This window comes from Nelusetta ayraudi, unplaced genomic scaffold (genome assembly GCF_046127955.1).
Source record: "Nelusetta ayraudi isolate G7.1 ecotype Tasmania unplaced genomic scaffold, CSIRO-AGI_Nayr_v1 ptg000006l, whole genome shotgun sequence".
NCBI lineage: Eukaryota > Metazoa > Chordata > Actinopteri > Tetraodontiformes > Monacanthidae > Nelusetta > Nelusetta ayraudi.
The window spans coordinates 1,169,154-1,190,000 of NW_027466056.1; the positions used below are offsets into that span (position 1 = coordinate 1,169,154).

Here is a 20,847-nt window from a genome sequence, read left to right on the forward strand (position 1 = left end):
GTGCGCATTCCAATAATTGTTGTGTAATCATGTGGTCATTCAGTCTGAATTATACCCTCATGTGCTTTCAGCGCGGTGAGCAGTTTCGGTGAGACAGGACTGTGAATTGTTTCGGCCCTGCGGTGAACGAGACGGCAGAATATATCACACGAGTGGGACTTGCTGCGCCTCAAAAACCTAAGAACCATCGAGCTGGCAGATGGAGAAACATACCTCTCGGTCACATGACTTCACACTCTGGAGCGGGTCATCTGACAGTAGCAGTCTTGATGTTCCAGATTGTAAAAAACAAAAACAAAACCCAAAGAGAATCTATCTGTCTTTGCTGTGACCACTGGTTCAGACAGATGACTGCTTGAGCCAATGCAAATGTCCGGCAGAATATCACTTGCTGCCCACTGATCCGTCATCCTGTTCGGCTTTATTGTTGCGCCTGCAGTCTAATTGAAATGACACCATTGATATGGAATAAGGAGAAACTGCTGAACTTTGCCTCAACGCCACTCCGTAGCCCCAAGCTAACCAATACAGGCCCGTATCTCTGATGGCTTTATTGATGATGGGGTCAACCAACCATGACCCTGATCAATAGCTGATTAGAAATAACCCCACTAGTGTGTATTTAATGCATAAACACTTGCATTTGGAAATGATGAAGACTTTACTCACGGTGATAAATAGCACTTGGTTCTACTTCGAGGTGTGGCGGTGTAACTTGAAAAAAAAATCCAGTCTGCTTTTAGGATGACTTGTTTGATTTGATTGTCACTGTGATTCACATGCCACAGTCTGGCACCTGGCACCCGGTACAAACTGAAGAACTGAAACCAAAATGACTCGTGAATCCTGAATGGATCATTTCCCAACAATGAGCGATGCAAACGGATGATTCGTTCGGCCCTAGATCTGTCTTTGCTGTGGTGGTTAGTAAATGTAGATACAACTTCTGCCAACATGAGTGAGTTTTTCTTTGACTTTATCACACCACATGTTACATTGTGAGACAATGAACAGAGAGGTTTGCACGGATGAGCTCTGAGCTGAATCTGAACAAAATAAGACAAAGACGCTCATTTTTATTCCCTTCGGTAAATCTTCAACATTATTGGCTAATTCTGTCATTTTTTTTATTGATTTCTTTCGGATTCAACTTTGATTCTTAACCAACACAAACAAAACGCATTGGCCCGTCGTTGGCTTTTGGGTCTCTGCAGTAGTTTGAGCTGAGCCAAGAGGCCTCTGTGGCCAGTAACCCAATATATAAGTTGGGGTCAACTGGCCAAAGCAGATTCACGTCCATTGTTGTTGCCATCGAGGCATCCTGACACACTTGCAGCGCAGATATCACCGCTAATTGAGCAAGAGTGCCAGCGAGACTCAGCGTCAGCGTGACACACTTCAATAAAGTCAACGGTGGAACTGATCCGTTGCTCCAGCGCCTCTCTCTCTCTCTCTCTTGCTCTGCTCTGCTCTCACCGCTCCCATCCGGTTCTTTCTGACTATTATCTACATAAAAGCCCCTTCTCTCCCCCTACTGGAGGGCCATCATGTGGATTGCTGTGTCCCAGCTCCCGCAGGGGAGCTGAGCCCCAGGATGGCCGGGGGAAGAACCCAGAGAGGGAGCGCAAGCTGTTCACTGAGTGCTGTTGATTTGATTCAAGTGACTTCTCCTAACTTATTGCCTTCATGGCGATGGAGAGGAGATGAGAGGCGGATGAAGGAAGGTGGAAAAGGAGGGAGGCTCGAAGGGGGAAGGCAGAGGCTGCGTGCCGACGTGAGGCTGAGGGGAAGCGATGGAACGCAGTCGGCACCGGCAGTCCAACTCTCTCTCTCTCTCTCTCTCTCTCTCTCTCACTCTCTCTCTCTCTCTCCATGTGTTTTGGCTTTTTGTTTGTGTCAGCTTTGTTTCAAAGCCTGACAGAATACACAGCTCTCGAAATTGCACTTAATACACAGGGAAAAGTGTGACAACAAACCTGCGGCAGCAAAGTGACAGCACTGTGACAACGCCATACTTGCGATACACACACACACACACACACACACACACACACACATTGTGACATGTTTTATTGAAGTGGTTTTCAAAGCAGGTGCCGCCAGGTGGCGCTAGAAGGTCCACAGAACGTTGGAGAGAAGATAAGAAAAAAATGCAAACAGATCAATAAATAATGGAATCAAAGGAATGTTTTTTTTGTTATTTTCATCAAAAATAATCTGACTATTATGTAATCCTAATGACTGAATATCATCTGTATGAATACACTGTACCCGTATACCATACCATATCTTATACCTCAAAATCCTTGTTTGTAGTATTGTGTGTTTGCGCCGTTTATTTATTTTTTTTAGCCTCGGTAGTGGCGCAATGTTTTGTGACAGAGAGACTGAAGTTGCAGACAGACAGCTGCGAAAGACACTACTGCAAACAAAACAAAAAAAACCCTAACAACTGGCCAAGTAAAGTAAGGAACTATGAGGTAGCATAGATTCAGTATGGCTTCGCAGCAGTACGGACAGTGAAGCAGGAGCTCAGCAAGTCAGCTGATGTCATCCTGAGCCGCGCTCTGCTTGAGGACCACATTGTTAACTTGCCCTCACTGACTGACAGCCGAGCAGTGAACTCTGCTGAAAACACAGTCTGGATGCATCACTGTGCTTCGCAATCAAATATGATACGAAGCCAAATAGGTTCCATCTGTTGTCATACAGCAAAAAAAACCTGAAGAACAAGTCTAGCATTCCCCTGTTAAGATGGACATGGACCAGCGCCACGCAGCATTATTACTGACACGGACAAGTTTGAGGAGATGATCTAGCACATGTCTCTGGGTTGTTTCATGGAATTCATTGGCAGTTGCTAAAATGGAATAGACGATGTCCAAGCCTTTTAACTGCCGCTTGAATTGCTGTCCTCATAAATTCCAAATTATGTTGGAAGCTTGAACTTTGGCTGTGAAGCCTGGCAGAAAACCAGGACAGTGTATGCAGCCACGGTTTGCCAGCTGTCCGAGAGAACAGACCCCCCCCCCCCCCCCCCCACACACACACACACACTCACAGTACTGATGTTTATTTTCATCATTATCTGACAAAAGGCTCGGTTTCCACTCCTCACCATGGAAAACCACTCAGGTACTGAAAGTAGTTCATTAAAATGAAGAATGCACCCAGACCACCTTTACAGAATGAGTACGATTACTTGAATTTCGGTACGTACAGATGCCGATACTGAGTACTCGATAAGGCCATTACACATTAATATATGACAGATTTCCCCCCCCCCCACAAATGTTGCTTTGTTGTTCTTTCTACAACAGGGCGACTATCACAAGTTTCACTGCAGTTCAAACACAACTTTAACAAAGTTGTCATATACAACTGGTATCGATGTCGTGGTATCAGCTCGTATTTTACAAGTACAAGTACTCAACCGTGGTATTGGTACAGATACCTGATACTGGTATCAGTTTCAGTACATGCCATTAAAAAAACAATTAGACACACAGTTTCTTCAACATTCAACAGAACCCGACCATGGCGGTCGGGTTCTGCTCCGGGTTTCTTCCCCACTGGGGAGTTTTTCCAGGCTGGTTCTTGCTTGGTGACTGCTCTGGACTGACCCGCCGGTCCCTGTTTGATTGTGCAGAACTCATTTGTTCAGACTTGCACATCTTACTTGATCTACTCAACCTGCTTTTTGCTGTTTTACAAGCATGTGATGTTTTCTGTGGTGTTTTCGCTGCTGTATTTTGTATTTACGTTACTGTCAGGCGACCTTGAGCGTCATGAAAGATGGTGGAAAAAATAAAGCGCTCCTGCGCAACTTTGAAAGAGGTTTATAAATGAAAGTGATTGAGTGAAATTGATCGAAAATGGTGAAATGTAATAACGTTTTTTTTTTTTTAACCATTTTTTCCCCTCAGTTTTGACGACTGTAAGCGACTGTATACAAACTTCCTCCCTATTGCTCCTTTTTCCTTTTCACTGAGTCTCTGAAAGTGGGCGACTTATGATGGCAGCGTAGCTTCATCAATTACTCATTCTTCACCTCATCAACATGCACGCTGATGTGTCCTCCTTACAGTACGCTGCCATGTTTTTCTAGGTCTCACTTAATTCGCCATCTATCTCTTTCAGTGTACGCCCCCCACCCACCCACACACACACCCACACACACACACACCTCACTGCTGGGAGGAAACAATTACTTGACTGAAATAAATCTGAGCAAACTGAGCAGACTCTCACTCGCTGCGTGGAAAAAAAGTGTTGCAGGTGAAGAAGAAGAAGAGATGCGGCAGCATCCAATCAGCATCCTTCGCACACGTGCACACAAACACGCCATTAAAAAAAAATAAGGCCACATAGGTATTTCTGAAACAGAACTTTGTTTTAAAGAAATGAGATGCCTGAGAGCGGAGAAAGATTATCACTGCAACATACAAGCCTGACGGACCCGAGGGCTTTATTATTATTATTATTATTATTATTATTATTATTATTATTATTATTATTATTATTATTATTTATTTATTTATTTATCTTAATCTCTCGAGTTGTTTTATATTATTTTTACCTGTAAAGTGACTTTGAGCACCTGTAAAAGCGCTTTATAAATAAAAAGCATTATTATTATTTATTATTATTGGGGACTGAGCCCCAGCGAAGGCCTGCTCTTTATTATTATTTCTATTCCTCTCCTCGCCTCACTGTTTCCTTATTCATGCGTTTTCATCTGTGTTTTGCTCTGAATTATTAGCACGGTCCTTCTTATCTCTCCAGGTCTTTGATTCGCATGACCTCCATTGGAAGCTGTTTCTCCAGCTGTAATTCTAAGATCTTGGATGAGGCATAAAGGGAAGAGCGTGATTTCAAATGCAAATGAGACTCTGCGGGATTCTTGAGGACGTGCATGTGTATGTTTTAAAGATTTATGTCATTCCTGACTTTTATCTTACAGTGCACAGTAGGATTAGGGAGGAACGATGGGGATTAAAAAAAGACGCACACGCACACACACACACACACACACAAGAAAACAGTGTGGTAAGGAATGTCCAGGGCGGGATTATTTACACAGGGGTGTCACATGAATTATTAAGAAAATGTCAGTGTTGCGTTTTATTTTTTCCTTCCTTTGCTCCAAACCACGGTCAGTAAATTGTCATTTTCACTCATACAATCACATTTTAATGCCAGTTGCAGATGCAGATTGCTTAAATTAACTTTTTTAATAACATAACATAACCTAACATAACAAATGTTTTTTTTTGCTTCTGTTTTTATCCAAATGATAAAGATATTCAATTGTGTTGCTACTAATTTTAGTTTGATTTGATTTATTTCGAACATGAAAGAAGAAAGGAAACTAGGAGACTAAGCAAGACAATGTATTTTTCCAACAATATATTTCCTTCAAAAAGCACATTTAAAAATGATGAAAAAATATCAATCCTAAACTTTTTAACAGATAAGTCGGTCCTTGAACATCATTGATGCGAAAACAGCCTTGAGGTTGAGACATAACGCTGAATAGACAAAATCCAATCCTCCTTTCATCCACACGGTTTCATTGGTGGAGAAAAGAAAATCACGTTCATCTCTTGGATCTTCATGAAACGCTGCAAATAAGTCTTGAATTGAATTCCTTTATAGTCATCATACATTTGAATACAACCAAATGTACATAAAAGTAACCAAAGAAATTAAAGTTATAAGTTTTACTCATAAAATAAATCATGTAATAACAAACACTAACTCCTGTCGTAAACAGTAGAAGCAGCAGCTGGCTGGCTGGCTGCATTATGAAGTACACAGTTGTTTGTGCAGGTGGCGCTGTGGCAACGGGTTGTGCTTTCATAGGTGTGTGGTGTAGATTTACTGACATCACAGTCAGAGTCTTGGAACCGGTTTCCATTAGCACAACACTGACCTGATGACACGTTCTTTCTCTGACCTTTGACCTTTTTTTTTTTTACCCAATTGTCATGTGTTACTAAGCAGGGTAGAGTCTGGCTCAGCTATTCAACTGAAGCTGTGTGTGTGTGTGTGTGTGTGTGTGTGTGTGTGTGTGTGTGTGAGAAATGATAAGTACCGGTATATACAAATATACTTCAATGTAATAAGTATACATTGCCCATCAGTTCATTTTCACATTACTGGTTGAGCAGTCTGGGCTTCAGGTTACAGTTTAATGCAACATTTAACATTGCATTAAGATAATTCTATAACTGACGATTTGAAATCAGATCCTCTCCCTTTTAATTATTATTATTATTATTTTTTTTTTTTTTTACAACAATCGTTTAGCATTACAGAATAATCGGCTTACAAGTGTCTGAGTCGTGTGTGTGTTCAGCTTTACATTGAAAGGCAAATAATCCGCCTGGCAGACGCTCTGAAGCAACAACAGGCTTAATGTTTGGACCGCAGACTTGAACAGTTGGTATGAAGATAAAATACATTCCAGACAAGACATTTTAAACGAGCCTGTTGCGATAATTACACAACGGCTGCAAAACATGATGGATTACATCATTTTTATTACATTTAATACCGGCTGTCTAATCATTTTACTGCTCAGTAAATCAGGAAATGTGATATTCTGCATGAAGAATTCAATGACAACACACTTAACCAGGCAATTAACAAAATTTACCCTATGGAAAAATAGCCATTAGCACATTTTTTCTCGATGGTTTGATTTCCCCCTTTGTTTTAAATCTTGATTTTAGCCAGGATGTATGTATTTGTCCAAGGTAAATCCATTATTGCAAACTAGGTGCTCATTGGATGCTTACCAGAAGCTTGCTAATGACTCTTGGGAGCACCAAGTGTCTACGTGGCCTGTCAAACCACACCAGACCAGCGAGTCTATTCTGCATAATTCCGTTAAACGTGATCAGTTTAACGTCTTTATCGCAAGTAATGGCTGACCAGGCTCACATCCTGTGAATTCAATCTGTGTTAACTTGAGAAAGAACAAATTGCAGCTAAAAAAAACAAAAAACCCACATCAATCCAATTTACATCTTCAGATGACAGGCATTAATGGGCTCTAAGGGCTGCAAGTGGTGCAGCTGCTGGCTCTCACTGTTGAGACAGCACATCCTACATTTTGATGGAAAAATGAACTGTATTCAGAGTTACGTGTTTTTTTTGTTGTTTTTTTCAAAATTCCCACTCATTTTAGCCCACAGGCTTAAATTAAAGCTGTCCTCATCGCGATAATTACTCTTAAAAGGGCGACAGAGCATGGCGATATTACACCCTGATCTCATCCGATAGGTGGTTGTACTCTGCTTGACTGCTGGTGTCTGAGACATCTGCAGCGACAGGTTCGCAGCATTGAGGGTTTTCCTTTGTGAAGCATTTTAACTTGGCGAGACTGAAACAGGAAACAGATTTTTTGAAGCTTTTAGCGCTTGTTTTGCCGTCTGCTTATGAAAGCTCGCTCAAATATTTTTCCGCATCCGACGTCGCTTTGCTTCCAAGTTAAGAATGTCACACTGCAGGCAATGAATTCCCATCATGGAATCGTCTTCAGTGCCGAGCTGGCGGAGGAGCTGCCTGTCATGGCGTCGCCGTGGTGCAGGACGCAGTGAAAGGAAACAGAGACTCACGCGGAGGAAGATATTTCGCCTCGGGCTGAGCTCCTCTAATTACTTTCATCTCCCAGAAACAGCTCAGGTCTGATTACTCGAGCGATCAAATAGCCAAAGCCCCGACTCTACAAACAGTGCGACTCTTGTGAGACTTTGTGCGACTGTGCAGTTGTCGTGCGACTCATTTCAAAAGCCGGGTGCGCGGGGACAGCCGAGCATCCACGCGGCTATTTTCTATCTTCTTCTGAGTGATCTGAGGCCGCTGAATTATAGAACCTTGAGATTAGCGATACGCTCAGCATTCTGAGAGGAGATCTGTTCACACTGCATGGCTCAGCTCGGCCCGACACGCTCTCCGCGTCGGCCGGTGACGGCGTGCGGCTCTCGGCTCGGAGACCTTGCTGCAGTTTGCTCCGTCAAGCGTCTGCTAGTTTTTTTTTCATTCCCACGCGACTCCACCTCGTCAATCTGAACACAGCATTTACTCCTCTTCTTCACCGAAGAGACAAACTACACAGATGCAGATCAAACGGCAGGTTTGGTTCCAGTGAAGGAGCCTCGAACGCGCTCTTGAATGCATGTCTGTGCATCCATGGACATGTACTGTACATGTGGGTAGTGTGGTGAATTCTTCAGGTGGATCCGAGATGTGTAGATGTTGAAGGAGTCTCCGTTGACACCGGCTGGGTTGTGTAAAAAGATTCATTAGAAAGCAAGTCAGACATCAGTCAGGCGTCCCGGTTTGCCTGACGGGAGGTCTCGTAGTCAGATTGCTTTTTTTTATACCCCGTAATACAAAGAAGCGGGAAAAACGGATGTTGGGGAGGGGAGTATGCATCTTATGGAAAGCCCCCCCGCCCCCCCCCCCAGCGATACCCCGAAAGAGGCCTCAACGTTTCTTGGCACAGGAATTATAACAGTGGAAATGTACTGGACACGGTCACGTCCGCACCAGACGCTCTAGTATAGAGGAACAATAACGCCTTATGTGGAGAGATACAGCAAGGTCATCCTCATTTCAGATGAGTTCACATACTAACAGTAGCAACGAGCAGCAGCGGTGTCCTAGTTGGAAGTCTCCCTCCCATCCCGTGTGCGTGAACGTCAACATGAAAGCGGCCACGTACGATGGATTTGTTACATATATTTTCTATGTAGCATTCGCATCAAGCGCAGCATCTGCATAGTCTCAGGTGTCACGATCAGCCCCCCACTCCCGGAGATGCATTGTGACAGCCGCCGGGGCTGATGGTGTTAAACTCAATGCAGTGTCAGAGATGGAGATGACGTTACAGCTCACAGTCACAAAGTATAAAATGCTTCGGCGGGGCAGTGAGACGTGACTGACAGGTTGATTGAAGAGTTGCACGGTGTGTAAGGTTGCATTAATGGAAGCCCAGAGGCCGAAAGCACCGCTGCAGACTCTTTGACTATGTATAGTAGAACAATGACGTTTGTTTCCGTAAAGGTCCGTGTTGCAAGAGGGTCCGCGCATATTCGGGGTGAACAAACAACAGCGATGAGAAACTTGCAAGGATTAAGCAGAGTTCAATCATTCAACACTGCATATCTGATCATTCCTTTGAGGCGCCACCACAGAGATATCTTTCATTAATAGTATCAGGGAGCTAAAGGCAAACCAGCCAACACTCCAGAAGGCAGCTCACCACAGCCAGCAAATCAATACACCAAAGACAGCGCAGAGGCAAAGTCCATCACAAATAATTATAGTAATAAAAAAGCAATGAATGCTGTTGACTGCAAGCCATTTTCTACTGCAACCAACTGAGCTATCCTTTGATAAGTCACCATCAGCCTGGACGGCAATTCATTCATTCATTCATTCATTCATTCATTCATTCATCTTCTATACCCGCTTATTCCTATTCAGGGTCACGGGGGTCTGCTGGAGCCCCTCCCAGCTGTCATAGGGCGAAGGCAGGGGGACACCCTGGACAAGTGGCCAGTTCATCGCAGGGCCACATAGAGACAAACAACCATTCACACTCACACGCACACCTACGGACAATTTAGAGTGTTCAGTTGACCTCACATGCATGTTTTAGGAGTGTGGGAGGAACCCGGAGAGACCCCACGCAGACACAGGGAGAACATTCTCCCACACAGGAAGGTCCCAGGCCCGGGCCCGGAATCGAACCCACGACCTTCTTGCTGTGAGGCGGCAGCGCTAACCACTGCGCCACCGTGTCGCCAGTTATCATCAAAATCAGTTATGGGACATAACAGCCATGAGTTATTGATTTTGGCCAGAAATTCCACATCGGTGCATCCTTCATCATTTCTCGTTCCGTCACTTCTTTGAACCCACTCCGGTACTTACTTTCACCCAATTTGCATGTCACTGTGCAGTCAATGTCCTGGTTTCACAATGAACTTTGATTAACCGTGTTGTCTTATCACCCAGCATTTCTAAATATTTTTTTGGTAATAATATTACCAACATATCGGGAGCCAGTTGATTGAAGCCTTTTCAGATGCAGTAACACAATATGACAGTAGCGCTTTCAATGCATGACTGAACTAAAAACACAGAAGAGATTCCTAACAGACTGGAATCATCTCTATGAGCAAGTCAGGAGTCGGCTCACTGAAAAGAAAATCTGAAAAAATATTGCAATCTTTATGGCAGCAGAAAATACATGTTGCGTGTTTGGCGGCCAGCGTCAGACCTCATCACTCCCCACACACAACCCCAGGACTCGCAGGTGAATGGTAGGATGGGGTGGTACTGAAGCGAGTTGAGTGACTGGGCAGTTTAATCAATCTTACTAAACAGTCATCAGAAAATGGTGAGAACCCCGCCGCCCCCTCAAAAAAAAAGCACAACCTGACCAAGATGTAGTGAGTATTTTAGCTGCAGATCTCACGTGAAGACGATGAAGTGACTGAGGCAAGGTGAGTGGGGGCAGCGGGTGAGCTCCACCTAACGTCCTGCCTCCTGAAGCCCCACCTCCCTGGAAGCAGAGCTGAAAAGACCCAGACACTCCAAGAACACACCAGCAGTGGGTGGATGAAGGATACGCTGGATCTCACCAGAGAAGTGTTCATATTGCATTTCAGCGACAAACAGCAGTACATTTTGCAGTCTGTGCACGTGGCATTAATAGAATAACGATTCATGTTTGTCCGAGAAACCCCCATTTAACGGCTCCGATTTTTAAAGTAAATATTTGGGGCTACGTAGGAGGCAGCAGTTTGATGTTTCCCCACTTGAGCTAATATTTCAAAGTGCCCTATTTCTTTCTTTTTATTTTTTATTTTTGCAAAGGCCTAAACCCTTTGCAAAACTTGTATTTGATCAAATGTACATTACGATATAGAAGCCACAAAGATGCAATCACTGTTTTTTTTCCATTGACGTCAACCTAATGAAAATCTCCTTTTATCGGTCTTTCTCTTCTCTTGAACACATGGCTCTGTATATTGATTTATGAGTTAATTAGTCCTAATATGTTCACCTGAAAGACCGTTGAGAGAGAAGAAGAGAACATTTTAATTGTGCAGTTTCATAGGAACTCTTCAAACATCTTTTGTTTGATGTCTTAATCCATAACAGCTAATCGTTTTTGCTGTCACCTTCTGGGATTGCCTCAAGAAATCGATTCACAGCCTTAATTTGCCATTGACTTTTTTTTCATACCCCTCCTGACACACCACCTCTTCTATTCATCCCGACTGGAGGACACTGGCAAGGAGGACACTTATGGTCGCCCCCTAGCATTTCTGGTGTGTGTGTGTGTGTGTGTGTGTGTGTGTGTGTGTGCATGGAGTTGGACCCTCCTATTAACAAATGTGTTATATAATGCTAATATGGTGAGGATCGTGACTCTGACGTCCCACTAATAGTATTTTTTGTTGTTGATGATGCAGTTGTGTAGAGTTCTGATGACTCCTGGCTTGTGCTCAAGAGGTGGTGGTGGGCGTCCAACAGTTGATCCTGGTCTGTGTGGGTGGGTTTCCTATAAACCTCAAGTGTGTGGTTCCTGTCCTCCTCTATGATGGCAGCACGGTCCAGAAAAGGGAGAGTCTGCCGTTGGTAGTGTCTTCTTCCCATGTGAACTTGATGTGTTGGTCCATTGAGTGGATGAGTTTGGTGAAGGCTTCCATGTCATGGGTTTTGAATTGAACCCAGGTATCATCCACATATCTGAAGTGATGAGTGGAGGGTTAGGGTCGCTGAAAGACTATAGGGTTTGGTTTTTGAACACATTGGCCATACTGGGTGATACTCATTGTGTTAATCCATGGCACATCTGTGTTTTTGCCTTCAATACCTTCCTGTTGTTGGAAATAAGTGGCGGTGAGGCAGAAGGTCCAGTAGACTGCAAATCTGTTCTGGTGTGAAGTTTGCTCTACGTGAAAGTAATCAGTCCTGTTCATCTGTTTCCACTGCTTCTGCTGTAGTTATGCAGGTGAAGAGGGAAGTGACATCAAAACAGACCATAGTTTTATCCCTTTCCAGCTGAAGGTTTTCAACTTTGCCGGTGACGTCTGTTGAGTTGTGGACGCGATGGGGAGTATTGCCCACGAATGAGGCCAGAATGGTGGCTAGGTGTTGGGACAAATTGTATGTAGTTTATAGAGTTTATGCTGCTGATGGTTGGTTTGAGCGGGAAGCCACAACAGCATGAAGTACTTTCTCCTGGATAAATCACCATCTTCATAGTATCCACCACTCAGTCTCCGTCGCCATTGTAGTCAGTCAACTTCAATCAATCAACTTTTATTAGTACAGCGCTAAATCACATCCAAACGCGTCTCAAAATGCCTTGTACAATCAAAACCGACTGAACCCTCCAGAGCAGCAGGGGGCGACAGTGGCAAGGTAAAACTCCCCAGTTGGAAGAAACCTAAAGCAGATCGGGAATCCATAGGACGGTCATCTGCTTTGCCCAGGAAATACAAAAAAATGTAGCGAGAGAGAGAAAAAGAAAGAGGCAGAGACAGAGACAGAGGCAGAGACAAAGAAAGAGGCAGACGCAGAGACAGAGACAGAGAGAGAGCGAGAGACAGAGGCAGAGACCGAGGCAGAGAGAGAGAGAGAGACAGAGGCAGAGACCGAGGCAGAGAGAGAGAGAGAGAGAGAGACAGAGAGAGACAGAAGCAGAGACAGAGAAAGAGAGAGAGAGAGAGACAGAGAGAGAGCGAGAGACAGAGGCAGAGACAGAGAGAGACAGAGAGAGAGAGAGAGAGAGACAGAGAGACAGAAGCAGAGACAGAGAGAGAGAGAGAGAGAGAGAGAGAGACAGAGGCAGAGAGAGAGAGTGAGAGAGAGAGAGACAGAGGCAGAGAGAGAGAGTGAGAGAGAGAGAGACAGAGGCAGAGACAGCGAGGCAGAGACAGAGACAGTCCACATAGAAGCCAAACTGGTCCCACACAACCGACTTTAAAGGAGTTTTCTCGAGTCATAATAAGAAAGCGTTTTAAAAATTTTACAAATCAATTCTGACAAAACCTCATATAAACAATCCAATTCAAAAATGTAAGTTTAATCTATATGTGTGTAACATTTTTCAACTTCTTGCTTTAATCTAAACGTTTACCCATTCCTCAGCTTGTTTCCATAGCAACAGGGTCACCAAGATGCTCAGGCCAATCTAGGCAGCACCTCACCTTACAGTGCTTGACATTTCAAGCACACGAATTAGAGAGCACAATGAGGCCGCTATCATCGACTTGGCAGAGTGGACCCAGCCATTTCAAACACAAATGCTGGATAGTGATTGCTCTTCTGTCTGAGTGGACGCTCAAAGCCAAAGGCTACTATACTGCCAAGATTAAAATTAATCACCACAAAGCTGATGCATCTTTAACTTCATTTCAGTGAGAGCTATCCAGGCAGTAAAACAAACTCGTTCAAAGTGGAACAGAACAAATGATCGGGACTGTCAATTTACCCCTGGATCATTGACCTCTATCATCTCATTTCTCTGCTGCGAGCCAAGTCCTGTGCCGCACTGTTGCCATGGGATACAGTTGTGTATCGGTGAAAGCTAGTTGTTCACCCAGTCAGCACTGATGAGGTTTGTGTAGATGTGTTGATTATATGGCTAACAAGCAACTCACAGTGCCTGCGAGTAAACAAATCAATCGTTGTCTGTATCAATGACACGTCGGCCAGGAGAAGCCATCATGAGATAAAGTGCTCAGAGCCGAGGGCAGATTTATTTGTTTTCTTTCTGTCACAGATTTAAAGATGCTGTAATTTACTGCAGAAATTTGCTGCCTGAATGTTTGTCAGCTAAAAGTTCCAGAATCATTTAGCAGTGTCACAATACGGCTCTCCGAGAATCCACGACCAGAGGAGACTCGTGTTTGTACAAGCAGTAACGAAAATAACATATTGAGGAGCAGGACGAGCAGGTGATGGAGAGATGGAGAGAGAGAGGGAGTCTGGATGGTGACCGTGGGCTTCATGGAGACTGGCCAGGGGCTTCCCATCATGTCAACAAGCCACAGCGGCTGGGAAACACATACACACAGGCACACACAAAGCAGCAGGACCTATGCACAACAGGAGGCTGTTGGTTCCGAGAGCTACCAAACCTTCACGCGCCGAAGCCAAAAGGAATTCCATTGAAAGTGCAATCCTAACCGAGGAGTGGATCATTTGACATCAGGTCTGAACAAGCATGTAAAATAGAATGAATCCAGCCAGTAATACCCACTGAAATACAATGATGATTGTACGCGTGAAGGGCAACACAGTGAAACCCATGACTGCATGTGGGTGGGAGCTAAACCCTCCAAACAGTGACGGGATTAGCTCCCTTCTATTTTATTATTAATAGATCAAAAACATCTTGAAATATGAATTTGCTTTGCTTACTGTATCCCCGTACAAGCAGTCAGTTCAACTTCCCTTTCGCAACAACAGAAGACACACTCGTCCCCTCAGAGTCCCCCTGGAGGAAAGATGATGAGTTTCCTGGTGAGGAAGAGTTGAGTGACGATGGAATATTTGATCCACCTGCTGTCAGCTTTCTTCAAAGTGGACTTCTTCTTGCTTCTGCCTTTGAGTTTTTTGCACCCCTGTCGAGACATCAACCAATGAAGCAGGCAGGGCCTCATACGTCTCTCAATGACCACCACGGTTTGAACAACACAGGCTTTCCAAAGTGCTGATGAAACCCAAGTGAAACACAAATAAACCGTACGGTAGAAACACACAATAGTAAAAAAAAAAGGAATGACATAGAGTAAAATAAAATAAGTTAAAGATCAAAGATAGAGATAAAATTAAATGAAATAGATAAAATGTGCTGCCCACACACACAAAGTTGAAAATAAAATAAAATAAAATCATTCATTGCGGGAAAAACAAAAACAAAAACAAAAATCCTATATAGGTTCCCAGAGACTAGCAGCTGTCCGGGTCTCTGCAGGAGCTTTGAAATTCAGGAGGAAACGTCTCTGACATATTGTGGAAAATAATCACAATTACAGGGAGAGGAAGTGAATCCCAAAAACATCTCCAGCCTCTTCTGTGAGCGTCCTCTGTCTCATTGTCACAGCTCATTACAGGCAACTGCTGCCATGTCTTCCTGGTGCATTTGAGAGGAAGTCCTCCACAGTGTCTGGCTTCCTGTTTCCTTCCCACCCAATGTCTCACCATCAGCCTCCGTCCATCATTAGACCTGTGCCGTGTCAAAGGATCCTCATTTTGTGCCATAAGACTCATTTGCAGAGAAGACTTTGAAGGTCCAGTGTGTAAAGCCTTTTTTTTCTTTTTCTTTTGTACTTGTAGATTATTTGCATTTGTATTTTGTACTCGTATCCATTATTTTCACCACACTGACATAGTTTTATACCTTTACTCTCTTGCTCTCCTTGTGCTGTGGGCCACCGAGTAACAAAACTCCAACGCTCTCCGTATGTAATAAGCTACCTTGTACCATAAATCAAGCCAAATTTGACACACTGGACCTTTAAATATGGGGAGACCAGCATGGAGGATTTTGGTGTTTTCCACCGACTCTTCCGTCTTCAAGTCTTCCTCAGGCTCATTTCCAGCAGACTGAGGGCTTGGGGTTGCTGTCTGTCTGGAGGGAGCAGTTGTAAAGGTGGGAGAGAAGAAGAGTCAGAGCAGCTCCATGCAGACAGTGATCAGTTTATCTCCTCCCCTTCCTCCGCCTCCTCTCCTGACTGCCCTACTTGCTTATCCTCTCCACAGCACTTTAAATTAAACTTAACAACACTTTCTTTCCCCTCTACATTTTTGTGCTGCTGCAGCATCACTCTGCCCTCCCCCCCACCCGCCTCCACCAATTTAATTTGGGTACAATTGCTCATCTTCCCTCGTAGAAATAAGATACAGTTGCGGCACCTGGCTGCCTCAATCTCATTCTCGTTATTACTTCTTCACGTGTGTGTGTGTGTGTGTGTGTGTGTGTGTGTGTGTGTGTGTGTGTGTGTGTGTGTGTGTGTGCGTGCGCCTCACACTTTGCTCATGTGTGCATTTGGCTTCCAAGCGAAGGAGGTGAGGAGGTTAATAAAAGAGGCTCTAATAGCTGCTAGCGTTGCTCTACACCGGTGCTGTGTCTCAATTCAGGCTCTGCATCCTTGTAGTACGCATTTTGAAAGGAAGTTGCGTCACAGCACTGCGCGAAGGCTCCTCCCAATTCCCAAAAGTCCTTATGACGCTCCAAATGCGTACTCGGAAATGCGCCCTCGTTTTAGCCGATTCCTAAGCTGCACCGCTACTATCCTTCGCGTACTTATGTATCCCATGATGCTTTGCGTGCTGCTGCAAAGCATCGTCGTGGGATCCTGGGAAGTTGGCTGAAATTAGCGCCATCTACTGGCAAAGACACTTTGTATAAATTTAAGTATTACATTTTCACATAAAATATTCAGTTTTCAAAGTAGGATTTTACTTATTTGAACATCCAACGCCATCGTTAGATGGCGAACCAATGGTTAGCTTGAGGCTATGAAAACGTCACTTCCGGGGTTGGCCAGCAGGAGGAAACGGCGAAGGCTAGACCGTCCCGTGTGGTTACCGGGGAGGCGGGGTTTGGTCCGTCCTTCTAGGCCAGGTCCTCGGAGGATGCTTCCTTCAGACGGAGGACACTCGGTTTGAAGGGTGCAGACCCTGAATTGAGACACAGCACAGGTGCCACCAGCTCTTTGAAACTGGGATCTACTTCATGGCTGCTGAGTCACATGACAGGCAACCAGTCTCCTACACTCTCCTGAAATAGCAAACTTTGTCAATTATACATAATTATTAATGATACGGCTCTGTGTGAAAAGACACTGATCATCACGTTAATGAGTTCTCAATAGTTACCAACAATGGCTTCACTGGATGGGATAAAAGCGAATTTTAGACACAGCTCAACGAGTTTTTTTTCGAAAAGGCTTGTGGGCGACTCGTGCGGTCCTTGCGGGCCACCTGGTGCCCTCGGTCACCCCGCTGGTGACCCCTGCTCCGTACAGTATATGCCTACTGCTGCAGCGCTTTCATTAGTGTCTAAATAAAGAGTCTTCTTTTTAAAAGAAAGACTCGGAGCTGATTTGAAAGAATTGACGTCAATTCCCTGCTGAATTAAAAAAACAAAAAAACAAAAAAAACCAATCTTATTTCTGAATTTAAGATAATGAGTGGGAGGGGAAATAGCACAAGAAAATTAAAATATGAGACAGGTGTTCCTGGGTGAATGAAGGCATTTTAAGCAGGACGCAATTCAATTTCAGAATTAGTCTTTGTTGGGGTTTGTTTCTGTATTGAAACTTTGCTTTATTAGACTGCAGTAAAGCCAAGTGTATCAAGATCGAGTGGCATCATGATATCAAGTGTAGTAAGAAATGCTTTGTCTCATGTTTACTGCCCGGCATTTGCCTATGCTTGTTGACCCCCTTAACGTTTCTACTGTCAGAACTACCAGAATAAGTTGTAATTCACGGGGAGGAAAATAGCGCAGGAGAAGGAAGTCAATGACTTCTTAATTAAGTCCTTGCTTTATCCCTTCACATCATGCACAAAGTGGGCACGCTTGCCGTACGTATGTCCTTGTGTTTTCAGTGCAGGACGTGCAGCAGGTAGCGAGTTCGTTTTTGTACACCTGAGGTCCAAAACTTTAACATATAGTGTGGCGAAATATTTTTTCACCACACTTCCCTTAATCACTACTACTTCCATGCCAAATACTGTCGGTGGTGTCTTTCATTTGTTACGAGCTCTTTATTGAATGAAATGGTTCCCTGCCTTTGACGTAATATCCAGGACTATACCAGAATCCAGGACTACCAGCTGGTAGTGATTTCAGCTGAATAGTATCCAGGATCATTCATTTCCACAGGCAGAGAGAATAGAGGGGCAAATAATGAGGCAGGGATTGTAGTGCAGGCCGCGAGCTGGATTTCAACCAGCAGCTCTGTTACCAAAGGCACTCAGGTTTTAAATCGACTCTTTGTTCCGGCGGATGGATCAGCGTAGGCCAGCCAGCCCTCCAACTGGCACCGCTGTCTCGCAAATGTCTCTGTACCGTTCAGACAGTGTGGTTGCCATGTCACCGATGAAGGCCAGAATATCACTGGACTTAATGTTAAAGGAGGTAGCTTATGTTTGCTTTACATTGTTCGTACGCTCACCGTCATTCACCGACCAAGATCTCTATTTCAGCTGAGGCGACTAAAAGACTATGCTCGTCGTACATGAAGAGGCCATTGACTAGTCCAGCAATACGGTGGATACATGGCTCGCTTTGAACATGCCAGAGTTCTGATGCACATCTAAACTTGAATTGATTGCAGCGGTTGTAAACCGGTTTCGAGGTTTGGATTTACTAGCGGACACAGAGGATGAAAAACGGACAGATTGCGTGGGCGCGAGGACTGTTGTGTCTGTACGCCGATGATTCAGAACACTGTTGTGATAGCCATTTGATCCACAGTTACCTCCTCTGTGTGCGCGAGGAGCAGGAGGAGAGACGTGATGAATCCGTGTCTCCTCATTTTCTGCGAAAATTGTACATCCTTCCAACCGTGGGTTTTGTGTTTGTATGAACAAACAGTAATCAGAGGGGAGAGACGCAGCAGGGGGGCAGGCAGCAGAGAGTCGGAGGCAGAGAGTCGGAGGCAGAGAGCGAGAGTGGGCGGAAGCAGCGCCGCGCATGATGCCGTTTGTGCGCTGGAAAAAAAGAGAGAGGAGAAGAGATTACAGTGAAGGGATAACTCCAAGCTGATTGAAGGCCATGGTGGAGTCGGGAGCGTGTGACTGACTCATGCTGATACTACGGTGTCATCGAGATCATGGCTCATTTTTATCCAGCGTCCGCCAATCACCAGGGCTGCGAGAAAAAAAAAGAAAAAAAAAGAAAAAAAAAAAGTGCCCATGTGTATATTTAGCACAGCTCTCGCCGGCCTGGATTTGATTAGTAATTACAAACGAATCGGGCCATTCAAAGCCTTTTTTTTTTTCTTCCTGCACAGAAATATCCAAACAAAAAATAAGTGTGTATATTAGAATTTTTTTGGAAATCTCAAGGACGGTGAGTCAAATACAGCCTCTCGATGTTTCCTCTGCCGGCTGACCTCCTCCTTTGTAGAACGAGATGAGTCAACTCAGCACTATTAGTTCACTTGGTTGCTGGAATTTGCTGGTGAGGTTAAAGGACCTGCGTATCTAAATTTTGGGGCAACAGTCTAGTCACAGTGAACACCAAAATGAACACCACATCTTGCACTGTGTGTGTCACGCTTTAGATAGTTGTGTTACTCTCAGCTCATTTGTAAACGGGAGTTGTAGCAACAAAATGAGATTTTACTTTTTAAACGTGTCACATCAGAGGAATTTTTTTTTTCCTGCGAGTGCTTTCAGTAATGTGCTCAGTTGTGTGAAAAATAGCCCGAGGGCTCAGTTGGTCTCTCAATAATCTGTGCGAAAAAAAAAAAAAAAAAAATGAGTTTCTCTCTTAAATGCAACTGGTTTGAGAACAGTTCTTCTCTTTATGCTCTTGCCTGATGTGTTTAAAACAGACGGCAGGTTCAGTTCAAACAGCAAAACCAGTCCTGTTCCCTCAACTTAACCCTTAACTTAACAATTGAATATTCATCTTGATGTTCAAATTGGGTTGCGTTCACCTTTCGTTTTACAAGAAGATTCCCTTTTCTCGTAATCTGGGAACGCACCCACTTGCAAGACACCAACAGATAAATCTTTATCTATTTTTTGTTGTTACATAAATGTGTCATCATTTGACTTTTAGTTGTTGTTTTTTTTTTTTTTAAGATTAATGGCAAATCGTGTTCTCCTGGATTTTCTTAGGATTATCATGCATGCAGGAGGATTACACCACCTCGTGCAATCTTCTCTTTCACGTTCACATGCAAATGCAGTAGCTGCAAACAATAGAGCTGCTTGCTAAATTCGCTGTTGTAATTGTAACGGCAAGAAAAATAAGAACACGGATTAATGTCCTCGCAAACACATTGACAAGCATTTTAATTTTAGCGGTCCGGCACAAACACGCATGGTGAGTCGTCCACGCACCATGACCAAAGATCAACTGTCTGTGACACTCGCTGTCATTCTCGTTTTAAGTGTGTAATAATGTGGGGATTCTGAGAGGAAACGGCAACATCAAGCGGTTACATTCTAGATTGCAGCGCTCTGTCACTCACCCTTCCCTCTCCCAGGTTTGCCAGTGAGTTACGGTGGCCTGTGCACACACAGACCATGGATAAAACGACCACCTTCTTCTTCGTTGGTTTGCTTGAAGTTGTGAGCGGTCACCCTAAATACGGAGCACGCTGACGGGCAGCTGGATTGTCTACACTGGTTGCATTAAAAAAAATATGGCGGTGCAAGATGGCAGCGAACTGCGAGCAAGACCCTTGATCCATGTATATTCTTCTAATTAAGTAGTAAAGTTTGAGTATTTTATCAATATATTTATGGGCATTACGTTAAGTTTTTACCAATATAAAAAGCATTAATCAGGCCAGATTCCACACACTGGACCTTTAAAGCAAATCCCCCCCCCCCCCCCCCCCCGTCACCCACTGCACCCACCTTCACTGGGGCGTCACCCTCCATCAGTCATTCTTCCTATGGAGCCGCAGCCACGGCCTCCTCTTCAACTCCTTCCGTTGCCTCCCGCAGATTTGACGCCACCTCTCCAGCACCGCCGAGCAGTTGACTGCAGATTGAGCAGGAAGCCCGGCCATCCCACCTCCATGGCCCACTGCTGCCACAGCTCGGAGTACTGGAGGG

At 44.3% G+C, this 20,847-nt stretch overlaps 1 long non-coding RNA gene across 2 annotated transcripts in view; it reads left to right on the forward strand.

Annotated features, from left to right (window-relative positions):
- LOC142879963 (uncharacterized) overlaps window positions 1-20,847 on the forward strand; it is a 93,858-nt gene that overhangs the window by 42,611 nt on the left and 30,400 nt on the right. For both annotated transcript variants that reach the window (XR_012925363.1, XR_012925362.1), the window contains exon 2: window positions 20,737-20,847. This exon is cut by the window's right edge and continues 44 nt beyond it. This is a non-coding gene — a long non-coding RNA (uncharacterized LOC142879963). The remainder of the gene's footprint in view (window positions 1-20,736) is intronic.